Source organism: Mus caroli, chromosome 2 (assembly GCF_900094665.2).
Source record: "Mus caroli chromosome 2, CAROLI_EIJ_v1.1, whole genome shotgun sequence".
In the NCBI taxonomy this organism is placed as follows: Eukaryota; Metazoa; Chordata; class Mammalia; order Rodentia; family Muridae; genus Mus; species Mus caroli.
In genome coordinates this window covers 87,002,219-87,018,066 of record NC_034571.1, presented here as the reverse complement: position 1 = coordinate 87,018,066, position 15,848 = coordinate 87,002,219, and positions in this window count along the sequence as shown.

Below are 15,848 nucleotides of genomic sequence, written 5' to 3'. Positions count from 1 at the left end.
TGCCAATCAGTGTGCAGAGTCAGATTCCTTTCAGGAAAAAAGGAATTTCCCAACAATTCCCAACAAATTCCCAAAGGAATTTGTTCACAGTCTCCCCAGCCTCCCACGGACTCCTTATCTTCCTTCAATGTCTTCATCAGCCTCCTGACTCAGCTCATCTGCCTCAACCTCCCTCAGTCCTCTCCTCTCCCTTTCCCTCTTCCTTCCCTCTTTCTCCCTCACTCTTTTCAGCCTCCCTCATTCTCCCTTAGTCTCCTTAGCCTCTCTTGACTTCCTCATCCTCTGTCATCCCCTCTATCACTCTTGGCCTCTTCATCCTCCCTCATCCCCTCCATCACTCTTGGCCTCTCAGCCTTCTCAATCTCACTTGGTCCCCCTTGGCCTACTCAGGCTCTCTCTGCCTCCATAGCCTCTGTTTCTCACAGCCTCCTCTGCTCCCTCATCCTTCTTTGGCTTCCCTGAGCCTCCTCAGCTCTTTCAGTCCCCCTCAGTCCATTTGGACTTTCTTAGCCTTCTTACACTCATCCCTCAGCTCAGTCTATTCTCTTTTCTATTCTGCCTCCGGCCAGATATCTGTGCCCTGCTCATTGTACATACCCAGCTCATCCAGAAAAACTGCCTAGCCTTTGAAATCTGATGCTAACATCATGGCTGAGGCCAAGCTGGCTTTGACTTGAGGTCCAGCAAGATGCCTCTGGGAGCCGGCACCTCCTCTTCCCAGGTGAGCTCCCTTACAGGTTGTTTCCAGCACCTTCCACCAGTAGCCAGCCTGAGCCTGCTTTTGATGGAGCAAGTCAAGGCTTTACTGGAGCTTCTGGTTTCTGTACAAAACTTGTTTGAGGCAGAGCAAAAATGTGGCACATCTTGAAGCCGGAACAAGTTTTGTCAAGCTGGGAAATGCAGCCCAACAGGTCAGGGCGCCCACCGTGGGGACCTGTGGAGAAAGGGTGACCAATCTTCCTACCTGGTTCTTGTTCTGGATCTCAGGTGCAGCCTCTGGATCTGTGGCATCTGCTTATGGCTATGCCCCTGGCCTAGTGCTACCCAGGTAATGGGCTCGTATTGATGTTACAGTGAGCTGAATGGTGGCTGCCATTGGTTTTGGACCTGGGACAAGGGACTGAGGTGAATATTTTACATATGAAAGCAGACCAGATCTCCAAGTTCTCCCAGCATTGGCAGTCCATACCCTGTCCCTAACCCCAAAACTTTACAGCCCAGGGCCTGGGCTGCCCTTCCCTCAGAGGTTCTTCCCTGTATAATCCAGACATTTTGGAGACTCAACAGACACAGACTGAAAATTATAAATAAATAAATAAATAACAAAAAAGAAAAGAAAGAAGGAAAGAAAGAAAAGATTTGGGCTTGTAGCGAACCAAGCATGCAGCAGCTTTTATTCTGTCATTATTAAACATTACAATAAGGATCATAGCAAATCAGAGATGTTTTCAAGTATGCAGGAGGCAGGGTGTTTGGGGGTCACATGCAGCTCTTTATATAAGGAGCTTGTGTGTCTCAGATTTTCGTATCTGAGGGCTCCTGGGAACACACCCACCCCAGATCATGAGAGACAGTGGTCTTTGTGCTGTAGTTAAGCATTTTACATACAGATTACATTGGGTTATCTAGTGGTGGACCCTGTGACAAGTAAAAAAAAAAAAGCCATGTACAAAAGCCATAGAAGAGGCAAGTGGTCCTGGAAGATGGAGAGGGAGGAGCCAGCAGTGACTGGAGATGGAGGGGGAGGAGCCAGCAGTGACTGGAGATGGAGAGGGAGGAGCCTGCAGTGGCTGGAGATGGAGGGAGAGCAACCTGCAGTGAGTGGAGATGGAGTGGGAGGAGCCTGCAGTGACTGGAATTTCTGTACAGGATCTACCTGCTGCCAAGAGGCAAGAAAGGAACTCTGCCAAGCTCCCAGTGAGAAGTGACCCTCACACAGGATCTTGGGCTTTTAGTCTTAGCTCTGCCCTTGTTGGGATAGTAAGGACAAGCTGACAGACTCAAATTCAAGTCCCCATTAGGGCCTTTCAGGACCCGATAGCCTTGGCTAAATCGTTTTAACCTCCAGGGCTTTAAGTAGTAATAGGCGTGAACAAACTCAGGTTCATGGTGAGGATGCTGAGAGATCATGTCCCTGGTCAGACGTATAAGACCGCGTTCCAGGCACCGCAGTTATCCTACCTCTGGATCCTTAAGCATCTTTCTCGGTCTCGATCTAGCCCCTCACACTCCTCCTTTTGGAGTTCTTGTCCGAGCTGCTGGAAAGCCTAGATACCTTTCATCCTTTGGCCTGGCTGGGGTGGGGGTAGGGGGTGGGGAAATCGCTAGTGCTCAAGCTTCTTCCTGCCCTCTCCTCTCCGCAGCCCTCCCCACAGTTGCTTCCCATTGTTCCTGCACTTTACCAGACTGCAAGCTCTGTTGGGGGCAACCACATCCGAGCTGGAATTGGCTTAACGAATATCTAATTAACATTTGTTGATTTCATGGTTCCCTATAACTGGCTCTAGGGAAGAAACCTGATCCTGTGGTATTCTGGTTTTGTTTTGTTTTATTAGAAAAATAAGGATGTTAGAAATAAGGGGCGTTCTTCCTCTCAAACTTAAAACCTGTTCAGCAAACCTAAGAATCAGCGAGTCGAGACTTTGCTCATGTAGCCTCTTGCTGCCCCCTGGTGGGCAAGATGATAAATGGCACCTCATCATTTTCCCTTGTCTGTTCTGTACTCTGTTAAGAACACACAAAAAGCCACCCACTGAAGCACAATAAAGCCAAAGAAAGGACAATATTCAGCAGTCAAAAGACCATGCTTTCTTTCCCATGACATGCTGAGGGTCACAGAGTAGTTCCACATATCAGGAATAGTGATGGAGAGGCTGAGGCCATCACCTTAAAACTCCTTGGGTGAATCTGGTCTTAGGGCGGCTGTGCACAGCCTGTGTTCTTATCTGTGAATTGGGCATAGAAGCATCCACCTCACAGATGTTTCAAGACTAAATGTGGCAAGGCACCTGGCCTGTGGGAAATCCTTAGCAAAGGTCGGTACCCTTCTGGGCTTTCAATACATTTTGTATGAAGAGGCAGCAGCCACAGACATGGGGTACTTAGTACTCAGGTCTAGTTTCTGTTGTCATAAAGTACCCTTAAAAAGCCACTTAAAGGAGAAGAGGTAGATTTTTAGCTCACAATTCCAAGTTGTAGACCATAATACCAGGGAAGTCAAGGCAGGAACTTGAGTAGCTAGTCATCTTCACAGTCAAGAGCAGAGAGTGATGCATGTCTGCCTGCCCATGTTCAGCTCCTTCTTATGCTTATAAAACTTAGGGGCCCCCTGCCTAGGGAATGGTGCCACCCACAGTAAGCTGGATCTATCCCATACCAATTCCTGTAATCAAGACAATCCCTCCCAGATGTTAGCATTTCCTCTAGGCTCTGCCCCACAGTTACCTAGCAACAGCCAGGTATATAAGCTTGGAGCCAGGCATACAAGGGCTGTTCAGGCGTCTTTCTCTCTCCATCTTCTTCCCCTCTCTCTCTACCTATTCTCTCTCTTTCTCCCTATGTGTCCCTGGCTGGCCTCTTCTCTTCTTTCTCTCTCCTCTCTTTTTCAGTCCTTCCCTGTCCCCCATTCTGTCTCAACCCCCTTTCCCCAGGTCCCATATAAACTCCCTTTTATATTAAGCCTGTCCTGTGTCTGACTCTTCAGAGGGGACACTTTAGCATGGGCCCGCCCAGGCACTTCATTTCACCACACCACTGTATGTTTTATAAAACACAACAACACACAAAAACACTTATGCACGTACACACATGCACAGGCACGCGCGCGTGCACACACACACACACACACACACACACACACACACACCAGCCTAATCCTTCACTAAGACTCTCTTCCCAGATAATTCTGCATTGTGTTAGGTTGAAAAACTAGCACTATAGCACAGAGAAACAAGGAAATGAACCTGGGAGCTCTGGAGTCCCTCTGTATCTGAATGCTTGGCTACAGAATCGAATGCTGTTGTACAGATGGCTCCATTCACACCTTTCCACCTCTCTTCTAAACGTCTTCCTGCAGCACAGACATGGGAACGCTGGGGTCAGGTGCCTCCTCCTCCTTCCTGGCAGCTGGCTGTGCTATGATATAGTTTCCATCAATCCCCATTCACGGTGCTTTCTGAGAGACATCGAGGCAGACATTCAGTCCCGTTATGGTTTGGGTTGGAAAGGCCCCCCCCCCCCCCCAGGCTCACGGGCTTAAACTCTTGGTCCCTAGCTGCTCTGGGAGGTTATGGAACTTTTGGGACATGGTGTCTGCCTGGAGGACAGAGGCCATAAATGTGAGCCTTTGAATCTGGCCCAGAGCTCCCTGTTCCCCGTGTCAACAAAATGTGAACATGTCCCAGCTTTTACAGTTATCATGCCTTCCCTAGCCATGATGAACTTCTCTAATCGCAAGCTGTTTCCGCCAGGTAGTCGGTCGCAGCAGTAAGAAAATGGATCAGAAGCAGGGGACTTCCAAGAGAAAAGTCCTTTAGGGACCTGGGACAGGTGAAGACCAAGCTAGACTCAGCTGCCCAAAGCTATCTTGGGTCTGCTTGTTTCCTTGGTCCTCCCAGAATCCATAAGTTAAACCCCACCAGGTCCCCTTCAGTGTGAGCTTGCTGGTGGACCCTCTGCTGTGTGCAGCCAAGGGCCTCGGGATGCACCAGCTGTACTATATTAGACTGGAAGATGACCCATGAGTGTTCTTTATTTTATAGGAGCAGTTATTCTGTGTTGGTTGATAATTCTATGAAAGGAGTGTTGTGTCTTCTCATGGTCAGTGTGGAGAGGTTTTTAAAGTCCATCAATTCCCCTCCACGGGGACGTGTTCAGGTGGCATGTCCTCTCCTGGGACACATAAAATCTAATTGCAGTAAACTCCAATTTCTAGGGTGGCCGAAGCTCAGTCCATGAAGGCTTCTTCCCCTTTTCTTGGCATCAGTGATGTAGGGGTACACTACTTCACCTCTAGTCTCATCTGCAAGGCAGCCAAGGATGATGAGGCTGCCTGACCCGTGCCTTAATCCATGGCATCTAATTCTTCTGCACCTGCCTCACCCTCTCCACTGTCTCTTCACATCGTCTCCCCATGATGCTATGCCCCATAGGTTTCTCCAGTCTCTTGGCTCTTAGAGTCTCTCCCTGGGGTCCTGGCAACGCACATACCTCAGGACCTGAGTTCTAGTCCCACCTCTCTGACCTGCTTGCTCTCACTCACATCTGAGGTTAAAACTCACATATCCCTTTGAAAGGGGACATTGTTCCTTTGCTTTCAAGTGTTGTTTTGCTTACTTGTTTTTGTTTGTTTGTTTGGTTTGGTTTCCCCCTTGCCCCCTGTGAATTTTTGTGTAGCTCACCAAAAAAGCCAAAAAGGGAAGACCTACTTTCTTAAACTGTATGGAAGAATGTCTTACAGAATGTGTGGGGGTACTTACAGACAAACATTCTCTGGGGTAGGAAACATAAAAGTAGGATGGACAGACAGACATTTGCATGCAGGTGAACAAGTGCACAATAACCACATTGCAAGCCCATTTTTAAAAAGGCAACTGTCCTATGGCTTTGTGAAAGCCAGAGAGGGGGCATGGGACAGAGCGGCTGCCTAATGGGAAAGTGGCCTGTTATGCAGCCTCACAGGGCACAGGCTACCACCCGAGTCCAGGGTATTCTGACCTGTTCAAGTCTAGCAAGATGGGAGGCTCACACGCACTCTAACGACCTGCAGTGAGCTTACTGTGGCCGCAGAGATAACAGCAGCCTTCGAGGTACAAGGAGTTTTCCCCAGGGTGGATGGAGTCTCTTCTGTCTGTTCCCACTTACAGTGCCACTAAGGAGTCCCAGAAAGCCAGCTTGCTTGTTGACACACCAGAATTAGGATTTTCGGTACAAAGGCTGTTTCCAGAAAAGACTACCAGCAGAAACAGAACTGGATGGGTCCATGGGCCCTTGGAGAACAGTCTGTGGTGCTGTGGCATTGTATAAGATATGCAGGAAGGCTGGCATGCACTTGAGCCTGAGTCTACAGACCATGCAATGTGCTTTACCATAGGCAAGAATAAGAAGGAAGGTCAATAGGCTTGTTGAACGGTGACCGGAGAGTGGGCAGCTCTGACCTAAATAATCATCAGGCTGTATTCGGTTGGACCCTGTTTGAAGGCACAGAAACCATGAGTTTTGTCATTAAAGGTTGGAAGGTTTAAGTAGAGAAGTGATTTGCATTCTAAGACTATTGTGATCTCTGTGGGGGAGTGATTGATTGTAACAGTGTTGCAAGGGCAGGACAGCAGGGAGCAAAATGAGTGCTGGAGGCCACATGAGCCACAAGGGCAGCCCAGGCTCTGAGGATGGAGCAGGCCATGAATACGTTCTTCCAGATACATCCTCAGAGCTGCTGGTTGCAGGATGCAGAGCAAGAGCAGAACTTAAGAGATGCTCACGCGATCCCTTGGGCATTCCCTAGGAAGACTGCTCTGCTTCATAGGAAGAGATGCTAGGACAAGTATTTCCCACACTAGAGGGAGGAGTGTGTGTGTGTGTGTGTGTTGACTGAAGCTGTTAGCGTCATCTCTCATCCTATAGAACACTGCAGTAGGACCTAAAAGGTTGAGCAGTGACACTTACTGCCAGTCAAATTGGCACAGGCTCACCCATGGCAGCACCTTAGCGACATCCGTGCTCATGCAGCTTGCAGCCTGCTGTGCACCCTCCACATGCTCTGTTCTTTAAGGAGTGTGAGTCTCAGAATGACTGTAAGGTAAGGTACTCCTTGAGCCCTCAGTTTACAGAAATGGTGAGGTGTGGGAGCAGAGGCAAGGTCCTACCACATCTAGGCTTAGCAACGCCTGCTCTAGAATGGCCAGGGTGTGCGGGGCCCTGGTTTGTTTTCCTGTCTCTGACTCCAGATGTGGAGATCCTGAGCAAAGGCTTTGTCGTACAGCAAACAACAATTCACAATGATACTTTGCATCGATACTTGCGAACCCAGCTAACAGGACTCTTCTGAAGATGAGACACAATGGGTCTCCAGCAGATGCTGATGGCAACGATCACCAGCACCAGGCAGGAGGCAGGCCGTTTGTCCATCTCTTTCCTTCTCTTGTTACCCTGTGGCTGCTCTAGTGAAGCTGGGCAAGGGAAAACTTGAACATCCTTTCATGGATCCTTCCTCTTACTGGAAAGGAGGAGAGAAGAAAGAAGCGCAAATGTTAACAGGGTGTAAAATCCAAACAGAAAGGCTCAGAGGCAGGGACAACAGTGACCTGGAGATTGCAAACGGCAAATGATGTGGGGCCCAGGGGATGGCAGCCTTGGCTGGATGAGGACGCTGTCAAGAGGAGAAAAGGGAAGAATGGAAAGAAGATCAACCCTGGACACAGACGAGAAGAGGCTGAGTTCTGTGGAATGCAGGCCTGTGCACCTCGTTAGGAGGGAAGGCCTGTTCATTTGCTTCTTTGCTGTTGAAATTTTTTAAGGACAGAGATATGTTTGATTAACTTCAAGCAGAGGGAAGATGTGGTCCTTCTGTGGAAGGAATATGGAGGAAGGAAGAGGGAAGGAGACACCTAAGCAAGATAGCTGCATCCCTGCCCAGTGTGTCCCTGCCTGCCCAGTGTGTCCCTGCCTGCCCAGTGTGTCCCAGCCATGTTCTCTTCACTCACTGGGACTAGAGCAATACCATCTGGAATCAACATCAAGCCATCCTGAAGCAACGATACAAAAGGAAAAAGACTGGCTGGCTGGGCCCGAATTAGACACACGACTCAGACTCAGCCATGCCAGAAAGGAGTTTGATCAGCTGCTGCCAACCATGGAAATTGCTTTTCTGGGAAAGACAGACTTGTTAAGAAGTGAATAGGGGCCAAGCCTTAAATCAGGGGTCCGCAAGCTTAGCTGTAAAGGGCAGCTAGTAAATACTTAGGCTCTCCACTCGGAGGCTCTGGGTGGCTCTGCTGACATCCTGGGCAATTAGCTAGACAGTCTCTACAAGACTAATTGTGTTTGTGTTCCAGTGCAAATTTATTTAGAGACAATAAGATGTGAATTTCTCTGTGAAAAGGGAACAAGACCTAGGGTGGAAGACACATACTATTAAGGACAAGGATCCAATGTACACAGATATTAATAATTCAGCGCGCACAAGAGACCTAGTATGGGGACATAACTTTTAATCTCAGCATTAAAGGAAAAGGCAGGCAGATCTGATTTCAAGGCTACCCTGGTCTACATAGAGCAATGGTTCTCAGCCCTCCTAATGCTGTCACCCTTTAATACCCTCATGTTGTGGTTACCACCCCCCCAACCATGCAATTATTTCTTTGCTACTTCATACCTGTAATTTTGCTACTGCTATGAATCATAATGCAAATATCTGATATTCAGGATACCTGATATGTGACGCCCTATGAAAAGATCATTTGACCCCCCCACTCCAAGGGGTTGTGACCCACAGGTTGAGAACCACTGACATAGCGTTCTAGGCCAACCATGGCTGCATGGTGAGACCCTGTCTCAAGAACAAAACAAAACAACAAAACCCCCAAACAAAACGAAGCTTCATGGAATTACTGAAGTGGAAAAAGACAAGCAGGGGCTTGAATGCAGACTATTCTATGAGCAAAGGCCTTGTGAGAAGACTGCCCCCCCCTGTGTCATTCCAGCTCTGTCATATTTGGGGACAGAGGGCTTCAGAGGCAGTAGAAAGATCAGTGGTTGCCTGGAGGAAGTGAGAGCTAGAGAGATGGATGGGTGTCTTCAGGGCAGTGAATCTATTCTAGGCAATACTTTAATGGGGCAACAGATCATTACACACGTGTCAAAACTTAGAGCATATGCTGTCCAATGGTGAGTCCCACAGTGAGCTCTAGACCGGTTAATAGCAGCGAGTCAGCATTGGCTCACATACTGTGACCAGTGCACATCACTAATGTGAGGTGATGAAGCTAGGAGCAGGGCAGGTGGAAAGTAGGGGAGGGGGCTAGGGGGGAGGGGGCCAAGGGGAGAGGGGGGGATCTGGAAATTCTCTGTAATTTCTGCTCAATTTTTTGGTAAACTTGTGCCCCTAAAGTCTGTGGTGGCTCACATCTGGGGTCATAGTGCTCACGAGGCCAACACAAAAGGGTTGCTGTAAGTTCAAGACCAGTTTGGGCAAAAAGTGACACTCAAAAGACAAAAACGAAAACAAAACCAGAAAAACAAACAGAAGAGGAGCTGGAGAGATGGCTCCGTGGTTAAGAGCCCTGGCTGCTCTTGGTGAGAACCGGGGTTCAATTCCCAGCACTCCACAGTGGCTCATAACCATCTATAACTCCAGTCCCAGGGGATCGGATAATGTCCCGGCCTCCACGGGCAGCAGCCCACATGATGCACAGACACACACGTGGGCAAACACCCATACACATAAAAAAAAAATCAAAACGAAACTGAAAGCAAAAACTGCATAAGTGGTTCTGTGGCGGAGGGATGTGATTTACAACAGGGTCTAAACCTGAAGCGAAGTTTAACGTTTAAAGATAAAAATCTATAATCTGAAGTACTTTTTTTTTCTTTACCTTAATTTTCTTTTGCAAATTAAGTTGTTAGGTTAGGGCTGGAGCTACTGGAGCTACTTCCTCGGCAGCAGTCAATCCCCCTTTCCCCTCCACAGCCACCTTATAAGAAATGGCAAGCCCCATGCTACAACTCTCATGCTACGACTTCTCATCCATGCCCCACCCCCTGTGTGCCCAAGAGAGCTTACCAAGCTCTTGGGGGCTCCAGGTGGCAGGCACCACCACCTTTGATGGACACACATCCAACAAAGAGAGAGGCTTTGTCACTCTGTCTGTCCCAGGTGACTGCTGAATCCTGTAGGGAAAGGGGCCGGGCTTAGCCTCCTGAGTGTCCCCTGCCATGCAACTTCCTGTGGTATCAGCAACTTACAGAGAAACCTTCTCCCCGGGGGACAAGCGACCTATAACTGAATAGTTTTAGGAGGCCTGTGGTTTAGATTCAGGGAGAAAGAACACTGAAGGTTGCAAACACTGTGGTCCAAGTAAGCACTGTCCATGCATTCTTCACAGCCTTGTTTGCGATGCCTTTAGGGAAATGTGCATACTCTCTGCAGGCGACTTTGATGATATTGGTTGTGCTGATGTTTCCTGACTCTCAGCCATCAGGAAAGACAATCTAGAGCCAAGGTGGCGGGTTTCTTTCTGTTCTCTTGTGTACTGAATCTTCCATTCCTATCCTCACTCATTAAGGCAGACACTCAAGCTGCCTGGCATTAAAAAGGTCTCATTAAAGGTCCATTAAAGTGGGACCTTTGTATGGGGTAGTGGTCATGGGGTCAGTAAGATGGCCATCATTGGGGCAGAGAAAGGCAAGGCCATACGCAGGAGCAGTTCAGACTCTCTTCCTGTTGCATCTATTGACAGGTCATGCAGGCCATGCCAAAGACAAAGGCTGGGAGGCGGTTATCCTTCCACATGGAGGGAGAGTGTGTGGGGGGGACTTGCTGGCTGATACCTCTGCTGCTGGGCCCTTGCTAGACCACCAGCCACAGGAGCTGAGGCTCCCAGGGTTTATGTGACCCTGACAAGTATGTGAGGGATAGCAGTCAACATCACTTGAAGTCTTCTTTGGGATCCTTCATCCCACACAAGGAAAAAGTTGAGCCGTTCCCCTCACAAGGACAGAATATCTTTGTACACCTTTGAATCACCCAGGCCACCACTCTGTAGTCTTCCTGCAGAGAAGAAAGGGTTCAGAGAATGGGTTGTCCTCATAGCGGCATCAGATCTAGATGCAAGAGACCTGTGTTGACTGCAATCATCTTTGTCCATCTTCCTGATATGTGGACACTTCTTCCTCCTGGAATAGCCTTGGGAAATGCCACAGGAAGCTGTGTGAGGAGAAGGAGGGAGCCAGCTGAGGTCACTCCAAGTCCTTGGAGGAGCAGCAACTGAACCAAGCATGGAAAGACACACAGTAAGAGATGGGAGGGGTACAAGCCAGGAAAGGACAGTTTATACTAAGGAGGGGCAGCCAGACTGTCCAACCCTTCCAGGAACTGATGTAGCCTTTGGAATAGCACAGCCTCATGATTAGGCATAAGGCCCTACTGTAGGGTCTAGCTCTGTTAGATTTTAGCTTATGGCCTTGGGCAAATGAAATGACCTATCTGTGTTTGCATCTCCCATTGAAAATGGAATCTTAGGGCATTAACTTCACTCCGGTGTCAGGAAGGGTCTGTCCAGCACTTGTAGCCATGGTTGACACATATATATCTCCCTTATTATAATCTAGATGGAAAGATGAGTGGTATTCTAGTTCTCTTCTGTTACTATGAACATTCTGTTCAAAAGCAATTTGGGGAAAGAATGGGCTTATTTGTCTTACACTTCTAGGTCACAATCCATCACTGGGAGAACTCAGGCAAGAAACTTAGAGTCAGGAACTGGAGACAGAAACCATAGAGGGATGCCACTTCCTCTCTCTCTCTCTCTCTCTCTCTCTCTCTCTCTCTCTCTCTCTCTTTTTCTCTCTCTCTCTCTCTCTCTCTCTTATTTTCTCTGTCTCTCATTTTCTCCCTCTCCCTCCTGCCCTCTGTCTGTCTCTGGCTCATATTACATTGGTTTTCTTATATAGCTTAGGCCCACCACCTAGATGATGTCACCTCTAGTGGCATGGGCCCTCCCACATCAGACGTGAATCAAGACATTCATTCACAGATATGGCCCCAGGCCAGTGTGACCTAGGCAAGCCTCACTGAGACTAGAAGCTGTGCCCAGTTGTCACGTGACACTTGTAGGAAGGGTGGATTTACAGGAGAGGCAGTGCGTGTCCAGATTATGGATTCTGAGTCCATCTGCAGAACAGCAAGAGGAGCTGCTCTTTGGTGATAGGGCCAATGCTCCCATTTGGTGGTCATGGACATTGATAGCATCCATGTCCCTGAGGCTCTGAGCCACTAGGGTTTAGGACCACGCCTTCATCTTGGGTCATGGTTTCAGCCCATTTCCCCCAAAGGCCAGGTATGGGAAGCCAGAACTCGATGCTAAGGTAGTAAGAGATAAACAACCCTAGAGTATTTGCACCAAAGTGAGGAGGCTGATCCCGTAGTTCACACTGGGCAAACAGAAACCATGGCTTTCTGAAGTTAGGCACACAGGCAGGGCAAAGAGGGTCCAAAGTGAGGAGGCCAAAGGGTCTGAGCCAGACCCAAGCAGGCACGTGAAGCTAGCTCAGGCATGGGAGAGTTCACCAGATGTCTGATAAAAGACACTCTAAATTATCTCTATTAAAATTGCTTTCAGAATGTTTTAATCTCAAAAGTAATACTTCATCTCTGAAGAAATATTAGAATATTCAGAAAAGCAAAGAAATGTGAGGGAAATTTAACAATTCACTCCCCATATGTGTCTTTTTAGATGTGGTGGTCTGGTAGCATCCTGCTGCCGGCCAGGGTCATCTTCAAAACATTGGACATTGCTGTCAACTGGGAGCCCCTCCCTGGCCTGCACTTCCTTAGGGCTGTTCACAAGTTTGGAAGATAACAGAAGAATCCGAGTACTGGAGAAAAAAAAAAAAGACTTGTTTATAAGGGACCCTGCTTTCCTAGAAGCATTCCCGGACTCACATTCCAGGGTAGTGACCTCACATGTCATAGTGGCCCTGGTGGCAACTCCATCTACAAGGAGATATTTGATGGTGAGAACTTCATCCAGGGGCAGACGGGTCCTGGCATCTTGACCATAGAAAATGCTGGACCAAACACACATGTTTCCTAGATTTTTATCCACACTGCCAAGCCCTGGAGGTTGGATCACAAGCTTGTGGTCTTTGGGTCCCAGAGCCACAAAACCAGCAAGAAGACGATAGTTGCCGCCTGCGGACAACTTGGGCACATTTGACTGGTGCACATCTTAACCACCAGACCAGAGCAGCCGCAGCTCAGGAGCCTGGCCCTCACTATGCTTGAAATCCCTGCCACCCTCCTGTTCTCCCTGCCAGACTTTGTGTTTTTTTTTCTGTACTTTCTTAGCTTTTGACTTAACAAGTCAAAACTAAACAATATGGCTGGGGAGATGGCTCTGTGGGACAGGGCTTGCTGCACAAGTCTGAGGTCGGATTCCAGGGACTCAGGTAGACCAGATGCAGTAGACTGGGTCTGTAATCACAGAGACCCTACACTGTAGGACCTACAAGGGGGTGTGGGGTAGAGGGAGGGGGAATCCCCGAAGATGGACAGCCTGGTGTAAGCAGCAACAAACTAGAGATCCCATCTCAAAAGAAACTTGTCTCAGCCGGGCAGAGGTGGCGCATGCCTTTAATCCCAACACTTGGGAGGCAGAGGCAGGCTGATTTCTGAGTTTGAGGCCAGCCTGGTCTACAGAGTGAGTTCCAGGACAGCCAGGGCTACACAGAGAAAACCTGTCTCGAAAAAACAAAAAACAAAACAAAACAAAAAACAAAAAAAAAAAGAAAAGAAAAAAGAAACTTGTCTCAAAGAAAGCAGAAGGCAGAACTATAGTGAAGGTTTTCATCTAACCTCTGACCTCCACAATGCCCCTCTGCATTGACGCCTGCACTCAACATGCATGAACACACATACATTTCACACATACTATGAAAGAAAAACTAAACTGAAGCTATGTTCCTACTATCTAGAGATACTCTTTACACTAAATACCTCCCACCTTTACCCCTAGAACTGCAATGTGTCTATTTATACACACACTTTTGAAAATTGAATCATGTACCACACACCACTGTTACCTTTTTCTTCACTTTGCATTATATCATTAATATACTTTCCTTTCAATCATTAATGTTTGTATACATTTCATCAAATGGACATACCAGGAATAATTTTCATCAGTTCCTCTTCTTGGCTATTTAGGCTACTTTCTAGTTCTCATTATCCTGAGTGAATATTCCATTGTATTTACCCACACCCCCATTGGCCTACGGGGTTATACATCTAAAGACAGAAGTGCCTGATAAACAAGATGCTAACATTTTAATAATGAATGAAACCCCAGAGAAGGGACATGCTGATCTGCCTACAAACCAAAGTCTTGTCCGTTATTAAACACACACAGTTGTGATTTGAGCATGCTCAGTCCTGACTCTTCTAAGCAAGCTGTCTGAGGGTTTGCTCTGAATTCTGCTAGGTCTCTAAGACTCGGTGAATTGGTCCTATGAGAGAGAGAAAGGAGAAAGATGGAAAGGTGGCACCTCAGGGGAGGAAGCCATTAAATAACCACCTAGGCCACCATACAGCACTTAAGCTGAAGTACAGGTGTTAACACTCCAGTTACAAGCATGACTAGTCCAACATAAATTAAGTCTGAAACTTCACCCTGTGGAGCCAGGCCAGGAAAGGTCATGCAGCTGACAGACCTGCCCACCTGCTGGTTAAAACTGAAGACCCCGCAGAAGGTAATCTTTGTTCTATGGAAACCCCCAACCCCCAAGAATCTCCTAGAGCTCCTTCTAGGGGAGTCACACTGCCTTCAATCGTTGATGCGAACATCTTAGGGAACTTGCTTCACAGGCATGTGGGTGAATACAGAGGAGCCCCCAGCTGCCATTCAAATCCACCCCACGCTTTGATTTTTTTTTTTTTTGACCTATTTGTTTAAAATCTTTGAACCAAAGGGGCTCGCTTCATTTTGACACGACGGGATCATTGCTGGAAAACAGAGGAAGGTTTTAGTTGAGCCCTACAATGGTTTCTGCATTAAGCCTCACAAATGAAAGGCAGATTTAACTGGCTTTACTCAACCTTGACATCAAAGAAAGGAGAGGGAAGGGGAAATACACATTAAAACACACAAAATCATCTTTCCACAAAGCCTGACATTTATGAACATAACTCAGAGAAAAACCTTAGAATTAATCTGGGGATTACAGTAATTTGAACACAGAATGGAGAACGGAGAGACAAAGTGAAATGTATTGACATCTGAAGTCTGTTTTCATTGAAGAATAAACAGCCTCAAAGAACACAGTTCTCTTAGCTATTGGCCGTGTATTTTCTCCCCATGGGCTCTGTGTAATTTTCATCACATACAATATATTAAAAATCTGCTTTAGGATTTACCTGCACAAAAATTGCAAAAGAAGAAAACGCTATAAGATTCTACGACAGTCTCAAAGCGGAATTGCAGATGTGCGCATCAGGCAACAGACACAAAGGAGGAAGGGGGGGGGAAGGGGAGTGGTTCTGCCGGCCTATCTCTCTCCAAGGACTTGATGTTAATTTCAATTCACTGGCAAGCAGCTTTGTAAAGGATTATTCAGGAAAACAAATAACCAGGCCGTTTGATAAGAAGGTAGTTGGGGAATTATTTCCCCGGAATTTTCATTAGAAGGCGGGCAAGTGAGTTTCTGATTCATAGCAGCCTCAGCTTCTCCTCTGGAAACTGGAAAGGGCAGCAAGCCCACCTCAGTGTGAACAGTGTAACGTGGAGAGCAAGTGGTCTCCTAGGCAGGGCACACAAGGACACTCAAAGAGTAGCTGCTTTTGAGCCCTTTGTGGTGGCTCCTACCTACCCTCCCAACAGTAGGGAGCCTGGAGGAGCCTGAGTTGGGCTAGCCTGGCCTGCAGAGTGAATTCAAGGCAAGCTCAGGCTACATTTTTATTGACATGGTTCATGGCAAAAATGATTTTTAAACTACCTGTAATAATACCGCTAAGAGGTATAATATACTTTTCTAAAATGTGTCCTTTTTCTTTAGTTCTTCCGCATCTACAGTGTAATCAAGTAATAAGCTATGCTGGGTTCTTCACATGGCAGAACTCAATCAAGGGCAGCCTCTTT